This window comes from Passer domesticus, unplaced genomic scaffold (genome assembly GCF_036417665.1).
Source record: "Passer domesticus isolate bPasDom1 unplaced genomic scaffold, bPasDom1.hap1 HAP1_SCAFFOLD_109, whole genome shotgun sequence".
NCBI lineage: Eukaryota > Metazoa > Chordata > Aves > Passeriformes > Passeridae > Passer > Passer domesticus.
Genome location: NW_026989909.1, coordinates 1260 through 11193, shown reverse-complemented (window position 1 = coordinate 11193; position 9934 = coordinate 1260). Strand labels below are relative to the sequence as shown.

The following is a 9934-nucleotide window of genomic DNA, read 5'->3' as shown; positions in this document are numbered from 1 at the left end:
CGCCACTTCAGACGCCCTCTCCAGTGAGGAGTGGCGCTTTCTCTCAAATGCAGCCAACTCCTTCCACCTACAGCAAGCAGACAGACAAACAAGCCTTTAATTGCAACACAGTCTCCTTGCAAGACCAGGACTGCATAGCATGTCCCACACAAGGCAGTCTCAGGGGCTTCCAACAGCTCTCTACTTCCACCTCAAGTGAATGCTGCAATTCCCTCCCTAGACCAGCATCTCTCTTTGTTGTTCATGCAGGTGAAGGAGTCACCACTGAGGAAGTCAAACAAGCTTCCAGAAGCCACAGAACACTTCCAGAAAGCTCATGTACTCTCAGCGTAACAGCTTCCTGCCTGATAGCTCTTACACTCCTTTCTGATTACGGTGGATACTGGACTTGCAAAAGTTCTTCTTTGGCTAAGACATGCTTGCTAAGTCGAGATGAGTACTGCCACAATTACTCTTGCTTTCACTAGTGAAACAAGGAAAGAGCCTGCAAGCCATAGCTTGGGGAGGAGGTGGGGACGATTTTCCAATCCAATTATCAAAGGATGGGTTAGGCTGGCAGAAATCCCAGGAAGCCTCTAGCCCAGGCTTCAGTTCCAAGCACTTGGGGTCAGCATCTGGACAGGCTGCTCAAGGCCCTATCCAGCTGGGGCTTTGGAATGTCTAGGGCTGGAATCTGCACAAGCTCTCTGAGATGTTTCTTATGCTGCATGACTGCCTTTGCAGGTCAATGCTTTGCTCTCCTTAAGCCCAGCCTGAGCCTCCCTTGCTTTTACTCTGGTCTAGTTTGGAATGCTTTTTGTCAAGGTTTAAGGAGTGAGTCCCAGGAGGCAGCTGTGCTCTAGGTTGCTCAGCAGCCAGACCTGCCCTGGGCTGCCTTCCCCCGTCTGTGCTGAGCAAGTCCAACAAGGAGAAAGCCAAATTTGTTCTTTGACACTGGGCCTCCTAAAGCCCAGCAATGCCCAGCCCTGCTCAGAGAAAGCGAGAAAGCTCAACACACACCTGAACTCCTGGGAGCCGTGCACTCCGTCCGTGCTCTCCTGCCACTCCGCCTTTCCTGCCTGGGCCCAGGAGTCCTGACTGGCAAGATCCTCTCCTCGCGGGACCTGCAAGGAATAGGCAGGGAAAAAGCACAAACAAGCAGAGCTGGCAGCGCCTGTGAGGTGAGAGCGGGCCCGGCCTTGGCCGGGGTGCAGCCCCAGCAGAGGCCTGGCAGAGCCCGGAGCAGCCTGAGCCTGGGCAGAGGCAGGCTGGAAGGAGGCCCTTGGAGCTGCAGGAGGCAGCAGCCGGGCCCTGGGTGCCTCTTCCTGGCAGCGGGCGAATCCTCCGCTCTCAGAGCCCAGGTGGCAGCTGGCTGCTCCCGAGGGGAAGCGTAGCCGTGCTGGGCACAGCCCAGACTGGAGGCATTGGCCGTCTGGAGTCTGCCCAGGAGCAGAGAAAGGCCAGGGGAAGCCCAGGGCCGGTGGCCTGGCTGAGGATTCCTACTCTTCTGCCGGCTGCCCTGTGACTCCTGGCAAAGGGCAGCAGTGTGTGCAGCACTCTGGGCAGTGGTGCAAGGAGCCGGGCTGCTGGGCAGGCTGGAGCCCAGGGCAGCGTCCTTCAGGCACGGCACTTGTGCCAGGGCAAGCCAGGCCAGCCTGAGGCACTGACAGCTTGGCAGCTCCCATCTGCAGGAGCCAGTGCCTCCCACAGCTCTGCCAGGAAGCGCCTGCAGGCCTGCAGTTCTGCCCTGAGCCACAGCAAAGGTGTGAAATGCAGAGTGTTCTGCAGAAATATTCAGGGCCACCAGGCCAGCCTGCTTTGTGCTCTCTGGAGCACAGCAAGCGCTGTGCAATGCTGCTCTGAGCTGCTGGGAGAGAGGGAATTGGGGATGTGCCTGAAGTTGTACTTGAGTAGTGAACTGATTTGGAAAAGAGCAGAATATTTTCAGTAGGCAATCTGTGTTTTCCTGATTAATTTCTGAAAGAAAGTCACCATGTGTTGCACACAGGTAGGGGTATTAGGAAAGAAAGGCCTTATAAAATCAGGCCTTGCTCTGCTCAATTACCAGCTGGCCTGTTATGTCTTCTGTGTGCAGCTAGCTAACTTCCCATGTGAAAAATCATAAGAATGAGTGCAGTTAACACAGCAAGCTGTTGTGGTTAGAAAACAGTTTGCATCTGTAATAAACAAGAAATATGTCCCCTGAGAGTCCACACAGGAAAAATGGAAACACCTGAGTAAAAGAGAAACTCTTAGCATGTACACACAAAAACACATTCTAAGCAATGAATGGTGTGTCAAGGAAACTACCAGGCAGTTGGAATTGAACACGAGAGCTGTGAAAAATGTATAAAAATGTGTTATATGAATAAAGAATTGGCCTTCCTTGCGTGAAGAGACAGAGTCCCAGCTGCTTTATTGACACAGCAATGTGGTGTCACTCAGCAAGAGCACTTGCAGGGTGTATTAATGAAATGCTTGTGCTTGATTCCCAGAAAAGGAAGGAGAGGCGTTAAGTGTAACAAATAGGGCTTAGTCTTGTGAATTCCTTTAGCTTTAATGGGCAGTGCTGAACCCTGTATTCCCCCATTGCGGTGATTCATGTGTGCAAGTGGCTATCTTAGCCTTGAGAATAAAGACAGTGGTCCTGCTAAGAAGATAGCTGGAATGCATTGAATGGGAAGAAAGTGGTTTTAGGAGTCTCTTGACTAGCAGAGGCGAATTTGAAGATTGAGATATTTCCTAAATGACTGTGTGAGGAACAGGAGTCGTGTTGGAGTGTCAGAACCCAGGACATCCCTCTGGGTGCCCTGGATGGCTCGAGCCCTGGCAGGGGGCTCGGAGATCCTGTCAGGAAGCCAAAGACACTTGGGATTTTGATCTTAAGCCATGGAGCAAATTAACAACCTTGTACGAAGAATCCCAAGTCACAGAAGTTGAAGTAGCATAATAGTAGTTGTCACAGGGTGAAAAGTAGAATTTTGGGATTTTTAGAACAGGGGCTTGGATTCCCAAGATGGAGGAATTTGGGTGTTCCCTGTCCTTCTTCTTTCTCCTTCCTAACGTCCATGTTCTGGGTTGTGCTGGCACTCTTGGATTGGTTTAGAGTAGAAGTAGACAGTCTAACATAGGTGATAGGTATTGGAAAATAACTGTAAATAAAGTACATGTAGTTTTTAGTATCAAGAGATAGCAATTCCTCAGGGCAGGGCAGTGTGCCCTTGACAGACCTGCACATCAGACCTCTGTGAATCTGAGAGAAAATATTTTAGATACTAGATAATGAACAATCTTGTGAATCAGAGCCAAAGAATTCCGACTCTTCCTTTGACCATCGGGCAGGGAAAAGGGACACTTGGATCATCCTGACAGTAGGAAACCCAAGATCCGAGGTCCTGCCATATTTGATCCATGTTTGAGCAGGTTGACAAGACAATGAAGAAAAGTGTATTGTTTAAAGGGGGGAACATGACCCTTGAAAGAGAAAGAATGTATTGGTCAGTGGGTGGGCAGTTCAGCCTTGAAAGGGGAACAATGCATCATGGAGCCCTTGTTGGCAGGGAGTCATGGACTATGGTGAGCCATGGTGGCCTCATCTCACACGCCGGCCGTGTGTGAGCTGATGCTGTAACTGGGAAAATCCCACTCCTGAGCAGGAGATAGAAGGCCTGGTCTGGGGTGGAGGGGTGAGAAGGATGAGATGCACACCGTTTTGATCCAGGGGATGTCCTGGAAGTGCACTGCCTACCTGTGCCTCCTACCGAGCACCACGCTCCTGCTCCTTCTCCCGCTCAGCGGATTTTTGGTATCCAGGGGTTGGTATGTATTATTTGCTACTGCAGCTAATGGAATGAATTTGCTTTGCAAGCCCAGTTGTCTTTTAGTTATTTTCTGCATAGGATCTCCTCCTGAACCTGTGGGTCTCCTCCTGAACAACCACCAGGGACCTACAGGACACTCCTACTCTGATGGCAATAAATTCTGAGAAGAGGTTTAAATATGTCAAATAAAGTGGAGTAATGTTTAGCCTGTGAGTTTCAGCAAAGTATTGAATATGTCTTAGTTCCATGGATACAAACTAGTAAGTCAGATTGCTGGGAGTGCAGGTATTAAGGAAGTGATTCCCTACACACCCAACACTGAAACAAAGTATTGCTTTCTTTCTAACCCTGAGCTGGCAGCAGGGATCAGGCCCTGCTTGGTAACCTTGCATTTTGGCAACTTCTGTTAGCAGGTAAGAAAGGTCCCAATGAAACCTTTTCCAGCTGTTTCCCTCTGGTTTCTCTTCTTAGGCTCCAGAGCTCTTTGCTGCAGGTGTCCTGGGTGTGTGCAGAGCAGAGGAGCCCCACAGAGCCCTTGGTTCCCCACAAGTTGTCCTGCCTTGTTCCCAGGTGTGCCCAGCTGTGGCAGGAGGAAGAGCCCGCAGCGCAGAGGGCACCGTGCCCTGCCCAGCCGGGGCTCCCTGGCACAGAGCAGCAGCAGCGCCAGCGCCGTTCAACCCGCTCCTGCCTTGCCTTCCCCTGGCACACAGAAGCCTCTGGAAATCAGCACCTCCAGTCACATTCCCAGCTTGGAGCAGCTGCTGCTGCTGGGCAGATGCTGCCAGTGTGACTGCTTCCAAAGGGGACTAAAGGCAGAGATGTACATGCACAGGAGCCCTGGGCATGTCCGATAAACGTGCAAATATATGGGGAGATTTGTTAGCAATTATTTCAGCTGTTCTGCCAACAGTGGCTTCTCTCCTGGCTCTGTGTGTTACAGATGAGTAACGTAATGGTTGGCTCTCACAATTAAGAGATAGATATTATATGGATGTAAAAATATAAAGTGATGTTATCGTAATATATCCTCCCATTGTCCTCTTTCCCCTCCCCCTTGTAATAACCTTGGTAGTCAGGGCATTTGGGGAGGGCTGGCTTGTGACCAGGAGGCGAGGTGTAAAACAGCTGCCCTCCAATCAAGATGTAAGAAAGTAATCTCCAGCAATGGATAGCAGAGAAAGAGTTGACTGACCAAACTTTTGGAGGGGCTAAGGCTATCAAAGGCAGAGTATCTCTTTTGTAGATGAGGATGTGGCTGCAAGTCACAGAGACAGCCAGTTCTGAACATTTTTCCTTGTTCAGTCCTTTGTTAAGGTTTAATAAACCTTTAAAATGTTCAAAGTGAGAGTCGTTTCTCACATGTGCAATGCTGTGGGCCATTTTCTCGATCTGGTTTCCTTTACATGGGTCCCATCTGAGTGCTCACTTGGGCTACAGGCTGTAGGTGCTTGGGGCACTCTTGGAGTTGCTCTTGGATCCCTTGAACAATGGGGTTTGGCCCGGGAGGGCAATTTGTGCTGCTTTGTGGCAGAGGAGAACTTCCCAGGCTATTTTGTGTTTGCTGTGGGGAAGGTTGGTTATTGCTTTGCATAAAGTCACAGACCAGCATGGAGCGTTTGCTTTGTGATGTCAGGGCATGGTTGCCACGTCACAGTGGTGACATGAGAAGGTTGCCTTGGTGCACGGAAGGCCTCAGTGTCAGAGCAGCCCTAGGGCTTGCTCAGAGCAGGAGCACCCTGCGCCTTGAGGCATTTGTCAGTGGGCAGCTGCACACTGACAGGAGCCTTGTTTGTTCTAGTGTTGGAGCACAGCGTGCAAACTTGCACGGCAGTGCTACAATGATTCAGCAGCTTGCTGCTGCAGTGGTTACTGTTTATGGCGTGACTTATTCCGGCTATTTTCTGACTCACCTGGCACGTAAGTAGAGATTTCCCCTCTACTTAGGTTAGGGTGTAACATAACCTGGCTTTTGTATGTCTTCCTGCTCCTTCTTAGTGACTGAGCTGATTTAGAAACAGAAAGAGCATTAGGATGCCACTGGTTTAATAAAGCTCCTGTCAATTTGTTCAGCTAAAAAGGGGGTGTCTGTAGCCACAGGGGCAGCATTGCCAGGGAACCTGCAGGGGTTCCCTTCCCTCCCTGGGAGAGTCTGTGGCAACAGGGTCTGTCATTTCCTCAATTTGCTGGGACAAACAAGACAGCTTTGAAACTGTAGACTGGGAGAACTTCTCGGAAGGCCTTCTAAAAACTCTGTTGTTGCCAGTTGCAGTTATTCCCAGAATTCAGGGAAAGCTTCTTTCTTTCTAAATTTGGTCATGAAAGAATTTGATTGTCTAACTTGACCCTTTACCTAGTGCTAAAAGAGTGATTCCCTTTGCAAAGAAGTGCAAACTCCAAACCAGTGAGTGTCTCCTCCTGACCCCTGCAGCTGCTGCTGTGCTGTTTCACAATAGAACAGCCAAAGCTCAGAGGAATTTTGGGGAAGCTTTACTGGGCAACTGTTTACAGCAAGTTAATGAGAATTAGTGCATGCAACTGATTTTTTTTAAAAAGCACCTGAAGGAGAGGATTTTAGAAGCTATTTTAAGTGTTTACTAGAACAGGAATATTGAGTGTTAAAGAAGAATTTGTATTTTCTTGATCGTGTTTGTATTCTTTTGCTGACTAAAGAGGTTGAAGTGTAGGCACAAGCAAGAACATTGTCCTGATCTCTTGGTGGCTTTGTGAATGAAATGTGTCTCCTGGAGGGATGTGAAAGGGAAAATAATCTCTGTTTGGCTTGACCTCTTGTGTGGGATTCACCAGGCCAGGAACTTTTCTCACAGCATCTGATTCATTTTCCCTGCCCACTACAGGTCACATAAAACATGTATTCAGTGGAGCTGCTCCTGAGGTGAGTGAGAAAGGAAGATTTCATGTTCCTCCTATTTAAAAATTCCGGAGCGAGCTGTCACCTTGACTAGGACACAGAAGAGTATAGAGGGCCAGCAAGGACGGCCAAAAGAAAATCCAGAGAGAAACGCCCAAAGAAAATAATTCCCATGACTTCAACAACAACAACAACAACAACAACAACAACAACAACAACAAAAAGGAGTGGATATTTCCTAATTTCAATCTCAGAAATCTGAAGAAAGAGAACTGAAGAATTTCCATAGATACCCATATGACAGTGCTCAGCACAAGGGCTGCTGCCCTGCCAAACCTGCCCTCAGTGCATCCAAGTGCTTTAGACACTGGAGTGGCTCACTTGCATCCTGGGGCTTGTAGGTGTTTTTGGTATGCCAGGAGGAGAAGCCCTCTTCTTTTTGTCTTTCTCCAGCCAGCAAGGGGGCTTCTGCACAACATGTCCTGCCCTTTTCCAGCACTGGATGGGATTCTGCCCAGTTCTGGTTTTCCCTGTCTGCTGCAGCAATAGCAACAATGTTGCTGGCTCTTTCCTACTTGTCCATTTCTGAGCTTGCAAGAAATGAAAGTTCTGTTTTACAGCTACAATGTTGCTTGCTGATAGCAGCCAGGAAGGAATATCAAATTCATAGCCATATAGTGTTGAACTGGCCCATTTTAATTAATTAATTACTCCCACCCAAAAGTGATCCACTTCACACCCCAGGGGTTTTTTATTTCTTGGCAAACCTTGTCTGGAGAGAGCACATCCCCTGCAGCAGCAGTCATCCTGGCTGGTGTGCAGGGGACAGTCTACAACAGCAGGTGCTGTTGCTCTTTCAAAAGCTGACAAGCCTTTCCTTAGAAAGGTCCTGCTCTGCAAGTGTTGCAGCAGCAAGCTCTTCCTCTCAGTGGCACTGTCTTCTGCCATTACTCCCCATTCCCCTGGCGAAAGGGAATCTTTTAGAGCGGTTTCCTTTCTTTTGTGATGAAATCACATCACTTAGTTTTGCTCTCCTGTTTCTGTTTTCTCTCTCAGTGCCTGAGAGGACTGGATTTTCTTCACTCAAACCACATGATCCACCGAGGTCTGAAGAGCTGCAACATCCTTCTCGGAACCAATGGCTCTGTCAAGCTGGGTCAGTGTATTCTTGGTCAAGTGCAGCATTCCAGGAATGTGGGTGTGGGGCTGCTTGGAGTGACTGCCAGCTCCCCAGAAATGGTGCTGGTGGCAGTGCAGGGACCCCTCTGTGAGCTGGTGACATGGTTGCAATGTGCACAGAGGCATGACAAGGAACCACAAGCAGTCAACAGTGGCATTGGCTTGTGTGTCCTTTCAAGAGGGAGGGAGCTACAAGTCTAAAGCTTCAGATAAAAAGGCTACTGATGGAGGTAGTGTAAAAAAATGATGAGGTTTTTTTGGAATGAACAATTCTCTATTTCCTTGTGTTATAAATAAAAAATGAAAAATAGCCAATTTTGATAAAAAAATTAAAAATAAAATTTATTTCGCGACCGTAATACATTCCCGACAGCCACCAATCAATCAGACAGCGTACCACCCCCGGGAGGTGAGCCGGGTGGACGTGAGATTGGTCTCGCTAGCACCAAATTCTCCTTGCCCACACTGGCTGCTCCAAGGTAGCAGTTCTTATAAGATTTTGCCGCGGCAGAGTCCTCTTTCTCTCCTTCTAAGTTCTGCATATTCAAGTTGGTTTCATTCTTCGGTTCGGGCTGCACAAAATCTTCGTCTGGGAATAGAATAATACATTTCCTCGATTCCCGGAATCTGGCATTCAGATGGAAGGTGTTGATGGCTTTGGTCATCTCAGATAGGTACCTCGTCTGGGCCATCATCGCTTGGGCATCACTGGGTGCATGCTTCTGTGAATGCCCATCTCCTGTGCAGCCCAGGTTGTATTTTGCATGTAAATGTGGGGATGCCACTCTGCCCATCTGCCGTGGTTTCACCATCCTGGGGAAGATGTGTACCGGCCGTTTATTTTACACATATATATTTCATACATCTTTTATTTCCACAAATTACTAACCATATTTCTAACACTTGGTAAAGCCCTGAGGAAATAGAGCAGGGACAGATTTCCAGCAGATGACACAGTGCATTCTTAGACTGAGAGTGGGGAATTTTTTTGCTTAGTTTCCTAAATGGAGCTGGCTTTGATGGTTTGTTGTTTTCTCCACAGCTGACTTTGGCCTCTTTGCTCAGCTCACTCCTGAGCAGAGTAGACAAAGCTCCGTGGCCAGCACTTCTGGGTGGATGGCACCTGAAGTGGTGACAGGTCAACCATATGGCCCCAAAGTGGACATATGGTCTTTTGGAATCGTGGGCATTGAAATGGTGGAACGAGAAGCTCCTTACTGGAAAGAAACTTCTGGCATGGTAAGGAGCAAATACTGACTGATCCCTCTGTCTTTCTCACCTGTCCCGTGTCCTGTGTGCCACTGGACAAAATCCCATTGCCATCTGCTGGCACCACTTCCACCAAGATCACCTCCTAAAAATGTCCCTGCAGCACATCAGCATCTGCTGTAGCTTTGGTTGCATGAGAAGGGAAGTGGCAGTTCAGAAACCTAAGCAGTTCAGACACCTAACCAGTTCAGGAACCTGCCATTTAGGCCTCCAGCCATGCCTGGCATTTCTCATTTGCTTTTTGAACAGTGTTGGAGCTCTGTCTTTGAAGGACAAAAAATTTTCAGTGGAATGGTTGGATGTGTGATAAATATCCTTCAAAATGGAGGTTCAATCATCCTAGTTTCAATTGTACAGCAAAAGAAAACTGGAAATTGAAAAGGAAGAGAAAATAGATAAGAAAAAAAGGAAAAAGAAGAGAAAAAAATAAAAGAAACAGACAGAAAAAGAAAAAGAAAAAGAAAAAGAAAAAGAAAAAGAAAAAGAAAAAGAAAAAGAAAAAGAAAAAGAAAAAAGAAAAAGAAAAAGAAAAAGAAAAAGAAAAAGAAAAAGAAAAAGAAAGAGAAAGAGAAAAAGAAAATGAAAAAGAAAAAGAAAGAAAAAACAAGACAAAGAGAAAGAGAAAAAGAAAAAGAAAAAGAAAAAGAAACAGAAAGAGAAAGAGAAAGAGAAAAAGAAAATGAAAAACCAAAATGAATAAGAAAAAGAAAAAGAAAAAGAAAGAGAAAGAGAAAGAGAAAGAGAAAAAGAAAGGGAAAGAGAAAAAGAAAGAGAAAAAGAAAAAGAAAATGAAAAAGAAAGAGAAAGAGAAAAAGAA

General features: G+C 47.3%; 1 long non-coding RNA gene across 1 annotated transcript; it reads left to right on the top strand.

Moving 5' to 3' along the window:
* Window positions 1-4596: 4596 nt before the first annotated feature.
* Window positions 4597-9582, top strand: LOC135291743 (uncharacterized). Its single transcript, XR_010354468.1, has 4 exons — window positions 4597-5717; window positions 6656-6693; window positions 7726-7825; window positions 8891-9582. It is a non-coding gene; the product is annotated as an uncharacterized LOC135291743 (long non-coding RNA).
* Window positions 9583-9934: the final 352 nt, after the last annotated feature.